The 20639-nt window shown below is 38.4% G+C and overlaps 1 protein-coding gene and 1 pseudogene across 5 annotated transcripts in view; one reads left to right on the top strand and one right to left on the bottom strand.

Moving 5' to 3' along the window:
* The window catches only part of CCDC91 (coiled-coil domain containing 91), a 662757-nt gene that overhangs the window by 232687 nt on the left and 409431 nt on the right, over positions 1-20639 (top strand). The window lies entirely within an intron of this gene.
* Positions 8028-9060, bottom strand: LOC138166364 (small ribosomal subunit protein eS26 pseudogene; annotated as a pseudogene).

Genomic DNA, 20639 nt, shown 5'->3' with positions numbered 1-20639 from the left:
CAAGCCCAACGGGGCATGGAAGATCTTTAAATCCCATAACCCTTACAGTCTGTCACCCTCCACGACAGGAGTCTCTCTCCTCAAGTCAAAGACTACTGGGAAATCCCTGGACAGGTGCCTGTTTCTGACTTGCATTGAGAGAGTCCAGCCACTGGATGGCACTAGATCCTGGACAGGCCCCCCAAAACTGTGTGGGACAAAGACGACCCTTGCCCAAAATAAAATAAGCAGAGATATCTCCAAGTAGTGACAGGAAGGATTTATTTAATTATTTCTTCTTGTGAGAAGGGTGGTCTCGCTACCAGAGGCAATCTAGTAGGAGAGGCAAAAATGCCAAAGCTTGGCTATATACCCAAAAGACTACCCCCCACAAACATCTGTTGGCGTTTGCAGATGACATGTCAGTAATATCAAAAAGCCTACTTTTTGGGGCGGCCAGGTGGCTTAGTGAGTAAGAGCGCTGGCCCCAGAGTTGGGAGACCTGGGATCGGTTCTGGCCTCAGATACTTAACACCCACACAAAAATAACTGGCCATGTAACCTTGAGCAAGTTACTTATCCCCAACTACTTAAAAAAGCATACTTTTTGTCAGTAATATAAAAAAGGTACATGGCTAGTGGACATGAAAACAAAATATGGCATCAGTATCAACTGAGATATGAAAGCAGAAGATAAATGTTCTAACAATATCAGTATAGATATGAAAGCAGACAATATTTTATGAATCATGGGGATTTTAAGACATGGTGACCTGCCTGGAGTACTGCAACCGGATTTCCAATTTTATATTTGTACAGGTCAGATGGTGGTCAGTGAAAACAAGTCTGGGGCATTTGGGCCTGTTGTTAAATGTGCAGGGTCTGTGCTTTCCCCTTATATGCTTAGATAAGCTTAGCAAACTTCATCTTATGACCAGGGAAGTAAGGCAAGGCCTGGGCTGCCAGCTCAGGCTGCTAAGTCTTTGGTACTTCATCACAATTCTGTTTAAATTTCTGGATTGTTACCTAAGAAGTTTTCACTTTTATTCTATTCACTCTGGCAGCTCCAGCTGTCCCTTGGAAGTCCTCAGCAGCTCCAGCTGGCCCTTGGAAGTCTTCAGCAGCTCCGTTCTCAGAATCAAAATTACTTTCTCCCATTCACAAAATCAAAATCACTTTCTCCACAGAAGTTCTGGTCCAGCAGCAGCCCAGCCTTCAGATGCTAGCTGAGAGAAATTCTCTTTCTCTGGCAGCAGCTGCTCTGCCTCCAGATGCTTGTCCCAAGAAGTTCTGACTGTCCAGTTTGTGCTCTTCCTTAAATATGGTATAGCTTCTCCCTGTTCAGCCCCTTCCTGTTACATCAGCAACAGGGATTCCCTGTTCAGCCCCTTTCTGTTAAGTCAGCAACAGGGGATCATACTTTCTGTTACTTTAACAGAGGCTTAATTTGAAACTAGGTGCTAAGTACCTCTCAGCTTTCCAATACAAAGGGATCTTCAAATTTCATTACCATTACATCCCTGTGCCTTGTATTGGCAAGCCAAGCAGGTACTTAACACCTTGTTTTAGCTCATGATTGTACCAAGTATTAAGATCCAGAGCTTCTGAATCCCACAGTGGGAGGAAGTTGCTGATGTAACAGGAAGGGCTGGAACAGGGAGGAGCTAATACAATATATAAGGAAAAGCCCAAGGTAGAGAGTCAAAATTGCTGAGAGAGAGAAAGAGAGAAAACTACTAGGATCCTGAGAACTTCTGAGAACTGCTACGTATTGAGAACAGAATAGAGAACAGAACTTGTGGTGGCAGAACAGAGAACTGAGAAGTGAACTGACAAGAACTGAGAAATGAGAAGAGAGGAGAGCTGGGAGGAGGCATGGCTGTGGTGCTGGTACTTTTGTCTGTCTGTTTTGATGTTACTTTGTCAGATTTGTCTGTTGATAGAGGAGATTGCTGTTGTCATAGAAGCCCTGGGACCTTACTGCTGGTTCAGAAGCCATGAAAGAGGATTTTTTTGTTGTTTGTTTACAGAAATCCTGCAGGAGAGTCTTACTTTTGTTTTCAGAGGTCCTGTGACTATACTGATAATTTGTGTTGATTTCTCAGACTTTGTTGTTGAGTCTATGTTAATTTCCACAGTCAGAAAGTGAATTGGTGAGGATGCTGGCAATGTTTATGTATGTTATTGTGGCTTTGTTAAGCTTTGTGTTCCCAGTAACAGAACCTGTGAAGGACTTGATGTGGACTAGACACTGTGAGCTTCTGTATGGAATAGCAACTGCATAAGCAGCTGGACAAGGAACTGAGAGCTGTCTGCCTTGGAACTCAGGTTGGATAGATTCTGGAAGGAGCTGGGACCATGGAAGAGGAACCATGGAAGCCGAGAGCCTGCTTTGAGTTAAGGTGTAAAGACTGTTCTTAGGTATTTAATGCACACTGAGAAGATCATGATTTACTGTGGCCTAGGGATGGAGAATTTTGACCTTTACATTTAGATGATCGAATTAAGGACTTCTCCAATTAAGAAGAAAGAAGACTTATTTTTTTAAAGCAATTGGGGTTAAGTAACTTGCTGAAGGTTACACGGCCAGTTATTGCTGGGTGTGGTGTTGAGTAGCTGAGCCCAGATTTGATCTAGGTCATCCCGACACTGGAGCCGGTGCTCTTACTCTCTGAGCCACCTGGCCGCCCCTAAGCAATTGGGGTTAAGTAACTTGCTCAAAGTTACACAGCCAGGTGTTTCTGGGTGGGTGCTAAGTGTCTGAGCCTGGGATTCTATCTCCAGGTCTTCTCAACACTGGAGCCGGTGCTCTTACTCGCTGTGCTACCTGGCCGCCCCTAGAAAGAAGACTTTTTAATTGAAGAGATTGAGAATATGATCTAGGCTGGAGAACTTTGACCTTTATACTTTGTGTCCATTAAGGAGACAAGCCTCCTTAAGGATGATTGAATTAAGGACTTATTAAATGATTGAGTTACTAAATGAATGTTATCTTTTGCTTCAAAAGATGTGACCACTTAGGTGAAAACTATGTGGCCACTGTAGTGTTAAGTTGTGCAGTTATAACATTGTGAATGCTGTACTTTGATTATTGTCAATGTTTTGTCTTAGTTTGTTACTGAATAAATAGAGAGTTCACTATGCTATGTAATCAGAATCTTGAAGCTGTTTACAGCATCAGTCGTCTAGAAAACTGCTTATGCTTGGCTTTACAATGTCCCATATATCTTCCTGTAATTATTTTTCCCTGACTTGTTTACCATGAATTTCCCAATTTTGATTTTTCCAAATGGGCATCCATGTAGTTAACCCTTTGGCTACTGCCTATGAATCAGTGAATATATGACACTATCTTCCTTGTTCTGTTTTATTAGCTTTATGTATTGTCATAAGTTCAGCATATTGACTACTTCCACCTGTCCCAGTACTTTCTGAAGTCTGCCTAGTACATGGGTTTTAGACTACTGCTTTCTAGTGTCTTTTATGGCCCAAATATTTTGCTGTTCCATCAGTAAATTATGAATGTTTCTTTTGTTCTTCAGTTAATCCATCATATCCATTATTCCATTTTACCAAGGATTGTACCTTATTCCTTTCATTCAGAGGATGTATCATTTCCCTCAGTGTCTATGTTTGTTTAGATTCATGTAAAGTAGAAACTCCACTTTAACTGTTTTAGATATGTTTTGAATGCACCATTTCCATTTAATTATGCTAGCCTCTTATGCATGCCCAATTTTTGGGAAGGTGAGGTACTCATTACCCAGGTCATAATTGAGATTTCAGGCCTCAGTATTACTTCATGACCCAGAATCAATTATTCAGTCCCCACCAGGGGCCAATATACAGCTAACAACTGCTTTTCAAAAGATATATATATTGACCTCCAGATGAAGGGAGTTTCCTAGACCAAAATCCTAAAGGTACATTTCTGCTTTGTTGTTTTTGCCATAAACTCCAATTTGCATATTCAACCTGTACGGTTACTTGTAATTCTACTGGACCTCTTAGACATAAATCTAGCACCAACTACGTAGCAGCCTTGGCTTCATCTAAAGCTTTACTATGCTCAAGTCCCCAATCAAATTCATATTTCTTCCTAGTAACCTTATATAAGGGCTTTGAAATCTGTCCTAAATGCGGTATGTGATGCTATCCATGTCCAAATAATCCTGTAAACTTTTGCGCCTCTTTCTCATTGGTGGGGATAGGAAAATCATGAATCATTTGTTGGACTTTTGAAAGAATCTCTCACAGTGCCTTATTCCATTCTGTGCCTAAATTTTTTTTACTCTTTTAGGTGGTCCTTGAATGTTTGCAGGGTTAATTTCCTACCCTTTGGTTTTCATATGCTCAATTAAAAACATCAAACTCTTCACTTCTTCTATATTTTTTCATTGTATCATAATATCATCTATGTAGTAAGTGGTATACCATGGTAATTCTAATTCATCCAAATGTTCAGTCTCAATCCTGTGACAAATAGTAGGGCTATGCAGATAGTGTAGTACCTTATTTTACCCAGCAGTAAGTGGATACAAGTATATTGTATGCCCTTCCTAGTGAAAGCAGACTTTTCCCATTGTTTAGAATCTGTTTGGATAGTAAAGAAAGCATTGGCTAAATCAATAAATATGTACTAAGTCCCATCCTATTTCTGAATACTTTCTACTAAGGTTATTATAAATATCTGCAACAGTAGCATACATGGGTGGGGGGAGGAATCACTTTATTCAGTTGTCTATAATCCACAGTCATCCTTCAGGTCGCATCTGACTTTCATACTGACCAGTCAGGATGATTCTATCGAGTGAGTGTAAGGCTAAGTCTCCAGCCTCAAAATATTCCTTTATAGTATTGGTAATTTCATCTTGCCCACCTGGCATACAATACTGCTTTGAAATAATAACTTCAGAAGGTTAAGGTAAAGTGATTTGGTCCATTTTAATTTTACCCACTAAAACTATATAAATTCCTATCTTCCTTTAACTTTAATTTTCTCATACAGTCCCTAAGAGAATACCAGGGTCTGTCTCCACTAGACCACATAAAATCAGTGGGGTACTATGCAGTTCATCCCTCAACAGCTAAAGCTAACAAATTGGTTTTATTATTATCTCCTTGAATATGGTAATCCCTAAAAACATGTTGCATAAAAGGATTCTTACTACTCATTCTAAATTCCAAACAATCTAAGTTATCCACCCATACTTCTCCAATCCCATTGTCACTGATTCTCACCATCCAAAATAGTAGTGGTTCTCTAATTTTGGGCGTGAATTGACTTAAAATCTCTGTGACCTCCTGCTGAAAAAAATCCTAGTCACTTCCTTGAACACTCTGTGGCCCCCCAGGTTCTATGGTTTCCTTTGTAGTATTGGATGGGTGTGAGAAGTACTAGAAGCCTCTTTATCTAAATTTGTCTAAATTTCCTCCTACATATCTTCGTCCCAGGTATCTGGGACCCAAACAGGCCTTTCACTTACAAGGGTTGTATGTACCTTCCTTTTGTTAACTTTTATTTCACAGCTGCCTTTTATTTTACCACCTGATAACTTTCTACCTTGTTTTTTAAAGGAAAGTTCAGATGCCATAGCATTAATGTAGAACCGGCTAAATCTTGTGTTGTCCTGATTGTGTTTCCACAATACTTGAATTATTTCTTTCTGATTGCTTTCAATCTTTCCTCCTTTACCTGGGAACTCTGGAATTTGGCTACAATATTCCTAGGAGTTTTCCTTTAGAAATCTCTTTCAGAAGGTGGTCATTGGATTCTTTCAATTTCTATTTTCCTGTCTGTCTAGACTCTTTTTTATTTATCATGGCTTTCAGGTAGTCCAATAATTTTTAAATTATCTCTCCTGGAACTGTTTTCCAGGTCAGTGGTTTTTCCAACAAGATATTTCGCCTGGTCTTCTATTTCTTCATTCTTTCATTATTTTGGTTTTGTTTTATAATTTCTTGATTTCTCATAAAGTAATTAGCTTCCATTTGCTCCATTCTAATACTTAAAGAATGCTTTTCTTCTGAGCTTTTAGACTTCTTTTCCCATTTGACCAGTTCAGCCTTTTAAGGCATTCTTGTCCTCATTCTTTTTTTGGATATCTTTTGCCATTTGAGTTAGTCTATTTTTTTTAAGGTAATATTTTATTCAACAATTTTTTTTGCGTCTCATTTAGGAAGCTGTTGATTCATTTTTCATGATACTCTTGCATAAGTCATATTTCTGTTCTGAATTTTTACTCTACTTCTCTTACTTGCTTTTCAGAATCCTTTTTGAGTTCTTCCATGGCATGCAACCAATTCTTATTTTTCTTAGAGGCTGTGGATGTAGGAGTTTTGACTTTGTTGTCTTCTTCTGGTTTTATGTTTGGATTGTCTTTGTACCCCAAGTAAGCTTCTATAATCTGACTTTCCCTAATATCTGCTCTTTTCCCTTGCCATTTACTTGAATATTTAGCTCTTTGTTAAAGTATATCTTTGGTTCTTGTGTGGGGCATGTAGTATCTCAGGGTTTTTGTGCAGCTGTTTTCAGAGATATTTCTTGGGACCTGTAAATTTTCAGTTTTCCTCCTTTTTTAATGCTTTAAACTTCTGATTTACATCATTCATTTATGTCAGATTTTGAGTTACAAATTTTCTCCCCATTTTTCCCCTACCCACCGCCTCAAAATAGCAGTCCCACAGGATATCCCCTCCTCCTCTCCCATACCCATTTCAACTTTTCCAGTGGATGTCTATGCCCCAGTGCCTGTATATCTTATTCCCTATTACATGTAAAATAGTATTAATAATAGTATGTGTATATATATATATGTATATATTTGGGTATTTGATTTTAAAACTTTGAATTCCAGATTCATTCCCTGCCTCCCTTGTCTCCCACCCTTACTGGGAAGATAAGCAGTTCAGTATAGGTTGTATGTGTGTGGCTAATGCAAAACAATATCATAGTAGATATATTGTAAAAGATTGACAATATTTCCCTTCCTCCTATCCCACCTCCTACTTGTTCTATTCTGTACTTTGATCCTGTCCCTTTTCAAAAGTGGGTGCTCCCAACTTCCCTCCCCCCAAGCCTGCCCTCCCTTCCATCATCCACCCTCTCACCCTCTTCCCCCCCTACTCTTCTGTAGGGTGAGATACCCTATTTAGTGTGTATATCATTCCCTCCTCAGGCCAAATTCAATGGGAATAAGGTTGATCCATTACCTTTTGCCTTCCTTTTCTTCCCCTCCATTGTAACCACTTTCCCTTGCTCTTCTATATGAGATAGTTTACCCCATTCTGTCTCTCCCCATCTCCTCTCATTATATTCCTCTCTCACCTCTTAATTTTACCTTTTAAGTATCATCCCTTCCTGTTAAATTGGTCCTGTTCCCTCTATCTATGTATACCTGTAAACATATATACACACATTCACATATGTATTCATATGCCCATATAACCTCATATATATATATTTCTATTCCCTTCAACTACTAAGAAAAGTTTCATAAGTTACAATTATTGTTTTTCCATATAGGAATCTTAATAGTTCAACATTGATAAATTCCTTATGATTTCTTTTCCCTGTTTACCTTCTCATGCTTCTCTTGCTTCTTGTATCTGAATGTAAAATTTAGTATTCAAGTCTGTTTTTTTTCAGCAGGAATGCTTGAAAGTCCTGTATTCCACTGAATGACCATATTTTACCCTGAAACATGATACTCAGTTTTGCTGGGTAGGTGACTCTTGGTTTTAATCCCAGCTCCTTTGCCCTCTGGAATATCATATTCCAAGCCCTTTGATCCCTTGGTGTAGAAGCTGCCAGATCCTGGGTTATCCTGATTGTGTTTCCACAATATTCAAATTGTTTCTTCCTGCCTGCTTGTAATATTCTCTCCTTAATCTGGGAATTCCAGAACCTGGCTAGAATATTCCTAGGAGTTTTCTTTTTGGGATCTTTTTCAGGAGGTGATCGGTGGATTCTTTCTTTCTTTCTTTTTTTTTTTTAAGATAGACCAACCATTTATTTTCCTCTAGTCAGTTCAGGAATATTGATAGACATAGCTCTTTACATGGGCTTTGGAAGGGGTCTGGGGGCAGCACCTGCAGGTTTGAAGCGGGGTGGGGGCGTTCAATGCTTGCAGGCCTCCTGGGAGTGATTCCTTACTACCTTTCTGTGGATCGTGCAGATCACACAGTAATGCAGTTTCATGTACAGCTGGGGCAGCACATAGGAGTTGAAGATGCTGGCCTCGGAGATGTCCCTCACAGCGGTGGCCTCCATGATGTTGCAGATGACGAACTTCTTGATGGCCTTGTCCTTGGGCACGCAGCGGGCACAGTTGGTGCAGCGAATGGGCTGCATGTTGCTGTGGCCCTTCTTGGCGTGCCCGTTGTTCCTCTCTTCTTGGTCATCTTGGATGCCACGAATCGAAAAAAGCTCAGTGGATTCTTTCAACCTCAATTTTGCCCTCTGGTTCTAAAACATCAGGGCAGTTTTCTTTGAGAACTTCCTAGAGGATGATTTCTAGGTTCTTACTTTGGTCATGGCTTTCAGGTAGTCCAATAATTTTTAAATTATCTCTCCTGAATCGATTTTCCAGGTCAGTGGTTTTTCCCATGAGATATTTCACATTTCCTTCTATTCTTTCATTTGTTTGGATCTGTTTAATTACATCTTGATTTCTCATAAAGTCATTAGCTTCCATTTGTTCAAATCTAATTCTGAAGCAATGATTCTCCTCATTGAGCTTTTGAGATTCATATTCCATCTGGCTAATTTGGCTTTTTAAGGCATTCTCCTCATTGCCTTTTTGAGCCTCTTTTGCCATTTGAGTTAGTTTATTTTTTAAGGTGGTATTTTCCTCAGTCAGGCTGTTGACTCTCATTTCATAATTTTCTTGCATTGTTCTCATTTCTCTTCCCAATTTTTCCTCCACTTCTCTTATCTGCTTCTTAAGGTCTTCTGTGGCCTGTAACCAGCTTGTATTTTCCTTTGAAGCTTTTGGTGCAGGAGTTCTGACTTCATTGTCTTTCTCCTGTTCCATGCTTTGCTCCTTTTTTTCCCCCAAAATAGGAGCCTAATGTTGGAGTCTTCTGTCTGCTTTGTTTCCTTTGCCTGGTCATGTTGCCCCTCAGTCTCTTGACCCCGAGGCTTTTTGCCACAGTAGGACTCTGCCACCAGACAGGGGAGCTTTCATCCCAAATGCTGGGGTTTTCTAAGCTGCCAGAGGTATTAGATGGGTGCCCCCTCTGAGGTCTCCACATGCTCTGGCAAGCTGGATACACACCCCAGGACCTCCAGCCAAGACTGCAATCAAAAGCGATTACCCCTCAGACTGGTGCTTGGTCCCCCTACACTCTGTAGGCCAGGAGCTGAAGCTGCCACGTGGTGCTGGCTGGCTGTACCGGCTTCTCAGTGTCTTCTCGCCCCGGGGCAAAAAGCCTTGCACTCCCACTTACTGGGTTCCAAAGTCCAGACTGCACTGACATCTCAATTTGTCCTTCTCATCTATGTGTTGATAAATCTGGAAATGGCCACAGCTGCTGATGATCTGGAGTCCCTCTTGAGTTTGGCTGGTCAGGCCCTCTCTGGGGCTAAGGCCTCGGTGTGGGCCTGGTGTGGGCCTGGTGTGGGCTCCCAGAGCGCTGCGCTGGCCAATTCCTGACTGCCTGCTGAGCTGTCCTCAGTGGGAGGTTAGCTTCTCTCTGTCATTTTGTGGGTTCTGCAGCTCCAAAGTTTGTTTAGAGTCCCCTTTTACATGGATTGGGGAAGGTAGAAGCTGGAGCCTAGAGGAGGTCCTGCTTCTATTCCACCATCTTGACTCTGCCCCCCCAATTTTCAGTTCTTCTAAGGAGGAAGGAGAAGTGTTTACTTCTCTTATGATCTGTGCTCTGCTCTGTGAATGACCACAAACACTCTTTTCTGTCTTGGAACTGTGAGGAAGATTCCCTTTCTACTGAGCCCCACAAACTCTGCCATGTTAGCACTCCTCCTTGCCCTTGGATAGAGGGAGAGCTGACATCTAAGCAGTCAGGGGGCTCTGCACATATGCATACTCAGTCTCAACCAGGGAATCAAATTACCCTTTTCATAATAGAACCCCCAAAGCAAACACTAATCTCCCAGAATATATAACAAAGACTTGGCATCTCATTGTCTGAGTCCTGAGGAGATTGAAAACTTTGTGCCCCAGGACTTAATTGGAAACTCCCCATAGCCATAGCCTGATTAGCTCTGGGCCAGAGCTCTATATGCCTTTTAATGGCCAGCAAAGATCTTCACATTCCTTTAATATTATACCATGTGAGTAGAGGGAAGTCAATATATATGGTATATACTGTGTAGATAGAAATGAAAATATTTGGCAGTTGATTAGATATGTTGAATAATTAATAATGTGGAGTAGTGGATTAAATTGAGTTTATAAATCTGAGTTGACTAGGAGGCCAGTGGTGTCCTTGACAATAGTAGGGAGATTTGAAAGAAGAGTGGCTATAGGGATCAGGCAATGTTGGGGTAAGGGGAAATATAATAATTTCTGTTTTGAAAGTGGTAAGTTTCAGATGCCAGTGAAACATGTAGTTTGAAATGTCTAAAGGGTAGTTGATAATGTCAGACTGAAAAACGAGAGAGATTAGGGCTAGATATATAGAATTAGTATCACTTTTCAGGAGATGATAATTGGGACTAGTATTTTCAAATATGCTGTGATGCAATATTGAACAAATTGGTGAATCTGTTTTGTGTCAATAAGGTATATAAGTTGGCTATTACACTTTTAACAGTTTCATTCTAAATGGAAATCTGCTTAGCTGTGTGTAGAAATACAGTTATTTATTTCTTTTTACTGTTTTCAGTTTGTCGCTTTTGGAGTGGGGTGGGGGAGTGCTATTTGATTGAAAGGTTTTGCAAAGTTCTAGTGGTAACATAAGAGTGAATAATCAGTTTTTGTCTAGGTAGGCTCTTCCTTATTTTATGTTTTGCAAATACATAAATGGATTTAAATTGGCATAATGGTATTCAAGACATAAACTTTTAAATGAATCTGCTGTAATTTATATGTGTATTTTAAAAAGTTTTCTTTACAATAATTCTGCATGTAATTTATAGAAATTTCAGCTTTTTGTTTTAGATTTAAGTTTTTATAATTATGTTTTACTTACCTGCTAAGGTTTACAGGAAATTAAATTTGGGGGATATGATATCTATTTTCCAAAGCCTAATTGATGCCATATGCTACAAACATATACCTTATTAAACATATTTCTGATTTTTCTAAGCAATATAAACATTTATCTGTGAGTGCATATGGCAGTTTAAAAGTGGGAGTTTAAGATTAGTGAACATTATAGAAGTGAAATTAAAAAAAATACTTGTGTTAAAATATAGCATTACACATTTAGCCATAAACATTGCTTTTTAAAGTACTTATACATATAAGTCCTAAAAATATTACAGAAATAAAAATAATTTTTGTACTCTTGGGAATTCACATGGCATAGTAAAGGATGTTTTGTGTGTCTGTGTTTATGTGTATGTCTGTAAGCTACCTGTTTTCTTTGTTTTTGCATATTTTTACAGAAAAAAGAATTCTTTCCTTTAGTAGTCTTTACATGTAGTAGCTTGAATGTGAGAGTTAAAAGTTCTTTGGTTAATCTTGGTCAGTTCAAGTCAACAGATGTCTATTGTGTGCTTACTATGTTTAAACTCTAGTGAGGGGATAATATATACCTGTAATATCATGAATGCTAATACACAGTAAAGGTCAAGTAGAGAAGGATAAGAGATGTGGGAAGAGAGAAGGACTATTGAGGCTTTTCTGTAAACTTTTCAAGAAAAAATACTGATATAATGGGTTTTTTTTTTAGTATTTTACTATGAAACAGTCAATCTATTTGCAATCTTGGCATTATCCTTTATACTTTGTTTTTCCTTACTCCACATAGTCAGTTAGTTGGCATGTTATGTTTATGCCTTCACATCTCTTCCATCCATTCCCTTCTCTGTTTTGAAAGTGGTGAGTTAGAATGTGTGATGTATGACAAGTCTGAGAAATAGAATTTCTGGGTAGCTAATCATTTTATTAATTCTGACTAGTGAACAGTTAATAAAAGGACTGTCATTTGGCTTTCTCCCTGAAACCAAAGACCTTCTCATAGAGCTTGAAAAGGTGGGTGTTCCTGACAGGCAGGAATCTACTTTGGTTTACAATTAATGAGAAAATGAATATTGTAAAAAGAGGTGGGCCTTTTGTAATGAGGGACTGGATAAGTGACTCTGATCATGTCCTTCATGGACAAAGAGAGACTCCTCTCAAGACAGTCTACTTCTACCTTGAGAATCTGTACAAAAGGATCTTTCCTCCACCTAACCATTGAGCAGTGAAAGATAGTGGGTTAAGAATTCTGCCTGGATTAGATTCTTCTTGTATAATCTTCTAGTTGGGTTGTACACTGAGGATTTGAGCAATCTCATCAGTTAGCAATGTCTTTCAGAAGCTAGATCAATAACTTACAAGGGGCTGATTTCTTTTTTTTTTTTTTTAAGCAATTGGGGTTAAGTAACTTGCTCAAGGTTACACGGCCAGGTGTTTCTGGGTGGGTGCTAAGTTTCTGAGCCCGGGATTCGATCTCCAGTTCTTCTCAACACTGGAGCCGGTGCTCTTACTTGCTGTGCTACCTGGCCGCCCCTAAGGGGCTGATTTCTGAATGAGGAAATAAAAAAAGGAAAATCTCAATCTTAATAATTGGTTACTAATATGAGAGAAATAATCATTTTTTTCTCACATAGTCCTTGCCTTGAGCTTGACATAACAATAATCCTTTGTAGTTGGGATGATCTCACCCTCTGGCAGTGTAATGCTTTAACTAGTGCCAGGTGTTCACTGAGGGATTTTTTTTTTAATTTACAATTCCACAGTCCCTTGAGTTTCATTTTTTCCCCACCTTCCTCTCCTCCCCCCTCCTCTCCCATCATGGCAGCATGCACTCGAATATAGGATCTATAAATATCTTCACAGTAATCATTAGTCAGGTTGTACAGAAGGATTATAACTGATGGAATGATCCATGGGAAAGAGGAAACACAACAAAACAAGAAAAAGAGAGAACAAGTAGTTTGTTTCACTGTGCATTCAGACTTGGTATCTCTTTCAGTCATGAGTCTTTTGGAATTGTCTTATAACCTTACATTGCTGAGAGGGACCCAGTCTATTGATGTTGGTCGTCACACATATGTTGTGTCTGTGATTGTGTAGATATTTCTCCTGGATCTGCTCTTCTCACTCAGCATCAGTTTATATAAGTCTCTCCAGGTTATTGTGAAGTCTGTCTCCTCCTCATTTCTTATAGCACAATAGTATTCCATTACATTCATATACCACAACTTGTTCAGCCATTCTCCAATTGATGGGTATCCCCTTGATTTCTAATTTTTTGCCACCACAAAAAGAGCCTCTATAAATATTTTTGTACATACAGGTCCTCCTCCCATTTCTCTGATCTCTTCAGGATATAACCCTAGAATTGTTACTGCTAGGTCAAAGGGTATGCCCTTATTTATACTCCTTTGGGCATAGTTCCAGATTGCTCTCCAGAATGGCTGGAATCAGTTCAAAACTCCACCAACAATGTATCAGTGTTCCAATTTTTCCATATCCTCTCCAGCATTTATCATTTTCCTGTTTTATCATTTTGACCAGTCTGACCAGTGAGATGTGGTACCTAAGAGTTGTTTTGATTTGCACGTCTCTAATCACTAGTGATTTAGAATATTTTTTTTCATATGCTTATAGATATCTTTAATTTCATCTTCTGAGAAATGCCTTTTCATATCCTTTGACCATTTGTCAATTGGGGAGTGGCTTGTATTCTTATAGATTTGACTCAATTCTTTGTATATTTTAATAATGAGGCCTTTATCAGAGACATTGGTTGTAAAGATTCCCAATTTTCTACTTCCCTCTTAATCTTGGTGACATTGGCTTCATTTATACAGAAACTTTTCAATTTAATGTAATCAAAATTGTCCATTTTGCATTTTACAATGCTCTCTAATTCTTGTTTCATTATAAAGTCTTTCCCTCTCCATAGATATCTGAAAGATAAACTATCCCTTGCTCTCCCAGATTGTTTACAGTATCAGCCTTTATACCTAAATCATTCACTCATTTTGACTTTATTTTGGTATGTGGTGTTAGATTATTGGTCTATACCCAATTTATACCATACTGTGTTCCAGTTTTCCTAGCAGTTTTTGTCAAATAGTGCGTTCTTATCCCCAAAACTAGGGTTTTTGGTTTATCAAATAGTAGATTACTATATTCATTGGCTGTTTGGTCTCCTGTACACAGTCTATTCTATTGGTCCACTACTTTATTTCTCAGCCAGTACCAAGTAGGTTTGATGACTGCTGCTTTATAATACATATTAAAATCTGGTATGGCTAGGCCACCTTTTCTAGCATTTCTTTTCATTAATTCCCTTGATATTCTGGAACATTTGTTCCTCTAAATGAATTTCACTACTATTTTTTCTAGCTCTAAAAAAGTAATTTTTTGGTAGATTGATTGGTATGGCACTAAATATGTAGTTTAATTTAGGTGAACTTGTCATTTTCATTAAATTAGCTCAACCCAGCCACAAGCAATTGATGTTTTTCCAATTAGTTAGATCTCACTTTATTTTTGTGAGAAGTGTTTTGTAATTGTGTTCATGTAAGTCCTGGGTTTGTTTTGGCAGGTATATAACCAAATATTGTATAGAGTCTACAGTAACTTTAAATGGGATTTCTCTTTCTCTCTCATGCTGTTGGATTTCGTTAGAGGTATATAGGAATGCTGAGGATTTATGTGGGTTTATTTTATATCCTGCAACTTTGGCACATTTGTTTATTATCACAAGTAGTTTTTCACTTGATTCTCTAGGATTTTCTAAGTTTATCATCATATCATCTGCAAAGAGAGATAGCTTAGTCTCTTCTTTGCCTAATTTGATTCCTTTAATTTCTTTTTTTTTCTCTTATTGCTACTGCTAACATTTCCAGTACCAAATTGAATAAGAGGGGTGACAGTGAACATTCTTGTTTCACCCCTGATCTCACTGGAAATGCTTCTAGTTTATCCCCATTACATATAATACTTGCTGATGGTTTTAGGTATATGCTCCTTATTATTTTAAGGAAGACTCCATTGATTCTTATACTTTCTAGTGTTTTTACTAGGAATAGTGTTTAAATAGGAATGTTGTATTTTGTCAAAAGCCTTTTCTGCATCTATTGAGATAATCATATGGTTTCTGCTAAGTTTTGTTGTTGATGTGCTCAGTTATACTGGTAGTTTTCCTGATATTGAAACACCCTTGCATTCCTGGAATAAATCCTACCTGATCAGAGTGTATTATTCTTGTGATGAGTTGCTGTTGCCTTTTTGCTAATATTTTATTTAGAATTTTTGCATATATATTAATAAGGGTTCTCTTCCCAATTTAGGTATCAGTACCATATTTGTGTCATAAAAAGAATTTGGTAGGTCTCATTCTCCAATTTTCCCAAATAGTTTGTCAAGTATTGGAATCAATTGTTCTTTAAATGTTTAGTAGAATTCACTAGTAAATCCATCTGGCCCTGGAGATTTTTTTCCTAGGGAGTTGACTGATGGCTTGTTCAATTTCTTTTTTCTGAGATGGGGTTATTTACGTAATTTACTTCCTCTTCAGTTAATCTGGGCAATGTGTATGTTTATAAATATTCATCCATTTCTCTAAAATTGTCAAATTTATGTGCATACAATTGGGAAAAATAATTCTTGATTATTGTTTTGATTTCCTCTTCATTGGAGGTAGATTCACCCTTTTGCTTTTTGATACTCTTAATTTGGTTTTTTTCTTTCTTTCTTTTTATCATATTGACTAAGGGTCTATCAATGTTTTTTTTACATAAAACCAGCTCTTAGTTTTATTTATTAATTCAATAGTTTTCTTAATTTCAATTTTATTAAGCTCTCCTTTGGTTTTAAATATTTCTAATTTAGTATTTAATTGGGGATTTTGAATTTGTTCTTTTTCTAGGTTTTTCAATTGCATGCCCAATTCGTTGAGCTGCCTTTTCTCTAATTTAATCATGTGTGCACTCAGGGATATAAAACTTCCCCTAAGAACTGTCTTTAATGCATCCCACAAATTTTGGTATGTTGTCTCATTATTATAATTCTCTTGAATGAAATTACTGATTGTTTCTATAATTTCTTGTTTGACCCACTCATTCCTTAGGATTAAATTGTTCAATTTCCAATTAGTTTTTAGTCTGTCTTTCTATGGCCCTTTATTGCATATAATTTTTATTGCATCATGATCTGAGAAGATGCATTTAATATTTCTGCCTTACTGCATAGAATTGTGAGGTTTTATGCCCTAGAACGTGGTCAGTTTTTGAGTATGTGCCATGAACCTCTGAGAAGGAAGTATATTCCTTTTTATCCCCATTCAGTTTTCTCCAGAGATCTATCATACCAACCTCCCTAAAATTCTGTTCACCTCCTTAACTTCTTTCTTGTTTATTTTGATGTTGGATTTATCAAGTTCAGAGAAGGGGAGATTAAGGTCTTCCACTAGTATAGTTTTGCTATCTATTTCTTCCTCTAATTCCTTTACCTTCTCCTCTAGGAATTTGGATGCTACACCACTTGGTGCATATATGTTAAGTAATGATATTGCTTCTTTCTCCATGGTGTTTTTAACAGGATATAGTTTCCTTCCTTGTCTGTTCTAATTAGATCAATTTTTGCTTTTGCTTTATCTGAGATAAGGCTTGCTACCCCTGCCTTTTTTTTTTTTACTTTAGCTAAGGCATGATATATTTTACTCCAGCCTTTTACCTTTACCCTGTATGTATCCCTCTGTTTCAGATGTGTTTCTTGTAAACAGCATATAATAAGATTATGATTTCTAATCCATTCTGCTGTCCGTCTCCTTTTTATGGGAGAGTTCATTCCATTCACATTTACAGTTATGATTGTTATCTGTTTCTTTCCCTCCATCTTATTCCCTCCCCTGTTAATGCTCATATTTCCCCCCTTCTCCCTTCTCCCCTTCTCCTTTCCCCCCTTAATAATTTTCCTTTTGATGACCGCCTCCCTCAGTATTCTCTTATCAGCCCCGCCCCTTTTCCTCCCCTTTCCCCTTACATCTTCCCTCCCTACTGACTACCCCCCCCCTTTCATAGCCCTTTCCCCCTCCTACTGCCTGTAGGATATTTTTATGCTTAATGAAGTATGTTATTCTTCTCACCAAGAGTGACAGGAACAAATCTCATGCGAAGCTCCTCTCCCTCTGCTCTTTTCCTCTAAAATGATACTTTTTGCATTTCTTCTCCATAGAGTCCTATGCTTAACTGGTTGTTATACCCTCCTTACACCAGAACCATTGAGGGAAAAGCTCATATGATTTTCATCTCCCTCCCTTGTTTTCCTCTGCTATACTGCTTTTATGCGTCTTTGTGTGGCATAATTTACCCTTTTCCACTTCATTCATACCTCTTCTTCCATTGTAGTCCCTTTGTCGCCCTTAATAAGATTTTTTAAAATCATCATTTTGTGTGTTTTATGGTCATACCCTCTACTTGTCTATAACCACTTTGCTCTTATGAAATAGCAGGGTATATGTGTGTGTGTGTGTGTGTGTATGTGTATGTTTTCATTGTTTACCTTTCTATATCATTGTTGCATCTCATAATTGGAGGTTGAATTTTCCATTGAGTTCTGGCTTTTTTATCAGGAAGGTCTGGAACTCAACTCTGTTATATCATTGAATGACCATCTCTTTGCCTGGAAGAATATGCTCAGTCTCGCTGGGTATGTGATCCTTGGCTGTAACCCAAGCTCTTTTGCCTTCCAGAAAATTGTATTCCACTGCCTCCAGTCTTTCAGTGGAGAGGCTGCCAGGTCCTGTGCGATCCTCAATGTGGACCCTCGATATTTGAATTGTTTCTTTCTGGCCGCTTGAAGTATTTTCTCTTTTATCTGGTAGTTCTGGAGTTTGGCCACAACATTATGAGGACTTTTCAGATTGGGATCTCTTTCAGCAGGTGTCTGATGGATTCTCTCAATTTCTATTTTAAGCTCACGTTCTAGTATCTCAGAGCAGTTTTCCTTAACGAGCTCTTGGAGAATGTTGTCCAGGCTCATTTTTTTTATCATGATTTTCTGGTAGGCCTATGATTCTCAGATTATCTCTCCTGGATCTGTTTTCCAGGTCAGTTATTTTTTCTTTGGGTATTTTACCTCTTTTTCTAAATTTTCATTCTTGTTGTTTTATTTGACTAATTCTTGGTTCCTCATAGAGTTGTTTTAATTTGGTTGATTCTACTTTTTAGCAAATCATTTTCCTTGGCTAATTTTTTGAGCTCCTTTTCCATATCATACACTTTTCTTTTTAGAGAGATGTTTTCTTCATTATAATGTTTTACTAATTCTTCAATTTTGGTTTTGAGAGAATTATTCATTTTGTCTTCTTTCTCTCTCATTTTGTTTTCAAAGTTCCTTTTGATCTCATCTAGGAGAGCTCTCTGTGCTTGGGACCTGTTCCCTGTAGATGTTTCAGCTATGGGTGTGTAGTCCACATTGTCTCCCTCTGAGTTTGGTTCCTCCTTCTGAGGATAGTAGGACTCCAGAGTCTTTGTAGTCTGCTTTCTACCCATTTTTAGTCCGGGCCCTAGCCATGCCCTTCCTCTATGGATCCCAAGCCTTTACTGTAGAGGGTTTTGCCCTGGGGCAATAGTTACTATGTTTTCAGGGTCAGAGGGGGTGGGTTGGAGCATGTGAGGTTCCATCTGTCATCCTGGTCTTTGGAGGTCCTGATAGGGGCTCTTTTTAAAAAAAATTCTGGGCTATGAAGTGGTAGCCCCAGGATAATTTGCTATGGGGGACAGGAGCCCCTGAATTTGGTTCTTTCCTTGCTCTTTCCAGTCCCAGCCCTTTGGTGATAGGCCTGGTGTTTGGTGCGATGACTTGCACCTTCCTGCTTCATTTTTGATGGTGCCTTTTAGCAGGATATAGTTTCCTTCCTTATCTCTTTTAATTTTGCTTTTGCTTTATCTGAGATAGGGATTGCTACCCCTGCTTTTTTTTAATTTTAGCTGAAGCATAATGTAGGCTACTCCAGCCAACTTCTACTGTTTTCTTCATTGTAATGTTTTGCTAATTTTGCAATTTTGATTTTACAAGAATTATTCATTTTATCTTCTATCTCTCTGATTTTGTTTTCAAAGTTCTTTTTGAGCTCATCTAAGAATGCTTTCTGTGTTTGGGACCACTTCCCTGTTGAGGCTTCAGCTGTGGGTGTGGAGTCAACACTGTCTCCCTCTGAATTTGGTTCCTCCATCTCACAATAGTAGGACTCCAGAGTCTTTGTCTTTACATTTTGCTTTTTACCCATTTTGAGGTAAGGCCCTAGTCCAAGTCTTTACTGTTTAAAGTTTTGCAATAATTACTATGTTTTCAGGGTCGGGGAGGGGGGATTGGAGCTAGGCAATGGGTTGGTAGTCCCAGGAGTGACTGCTGCCCCTGTCAGGGGCCCTGCATTTGACTCTTACCCTGCTCTGTCTGGTCCCAGCTCTGTGGTTATGGGCCTGGCAATTGCCTTTGTAGTTGGTGGGTCAACTTGTCACCATGTTGATCAGGCCTTTTGTATACCCTGGCTATGCGCCTCTGGGCTGGCCAGGGTTTTCTTCCTCCTCCTGAAACCTTTTATGGTGGTTCTGAATAATAGACTGTAGACAGGCATAAAATTATGTGCATGCTCACAGAATGCCATTGAGTAATATTGAGAGAACTATTTTTTTTAACTTATTCTAGTTTACCTCACTGTTAAGCCCCAGAAACATAACCAAGGATTTAACCTCTTGATACTCTCCTCACTTTGTTTTTAACCCTGCTTTCACTTCAGGCAGTATTTTCCAACTCTGGTCCTTTAGCCTTATGACTCATATCTTGGTTACTGACACTGGTTTATGGAAACAAGCTTGTGGCCCAAACTGGGTCACAAAAAGGAACTTTCCAGCTATGGCATTATCCCATTCTCCCAAATGGGAAGTTTGACTTCAACTAGCACTATGGTGTCTATTCACCTAGAATACCTGGTTGATCATGATCCCAGTCCTATCCCTAGCCAGAAGAAGGGAACGGTAGTACAGATGCATAACATAGATTATATATTTCATTTCACAATTTCTATTTACATAATAGAAAGTCAGATAAATGAACAACTCTGTCATATAAAAGCCTGTACCCCAAATAATGTCCATGTCAATCTTTGAAAACTTTTTCTGAAATTAAATTGCTATCACATTTTCATAAATGCAGTTCATTTACTACATAGCATATGAGTCTCAAAATTTTAGATCCTATTCATAATATTAAGTTGGCAGTTAAATTATTATTTCAATCTATTAGAAATTACTTCTCTAGTGTACAAAATGATACCATGAAAACAAAATACTTAAATTGAAGTGTCAACTGGATTGGCCTCTAACCTGTGAGTGGCCAGAGCCTCAAAAAGCAGGCCAAAAGCCTGCTGAAGAGTCAGGACACAAACAGAAGTTTAATTTCAAAGTAAGGAAACTATTGTAAGCAGAACACACCCTATCCCTCCTCCCCCAAGAGAGACATAGAAAGGTA

Source organism: Petaurus breviceps, unplaced genomic scaffold (assembly GCF_028583685.1).
Source record: "Petaurus breviceps papuanus isolate PSGF00001 unplaced genomic scaffold, PetGlider_PUasm1.0 221, whole genome shotgun sequence".
Classification (NCBI taxonomy): domain Eukaryota; kingdom Metazoa; phylum Chordata; class Mammalia; order Diprotodontia; family Petauridae; genus Petaurus; species Petaurus breviceps.
Note: the sequence above shows the minus strand (reverse complement) of the source record. Positions and strands in the feature narration are given on the sequence as shown.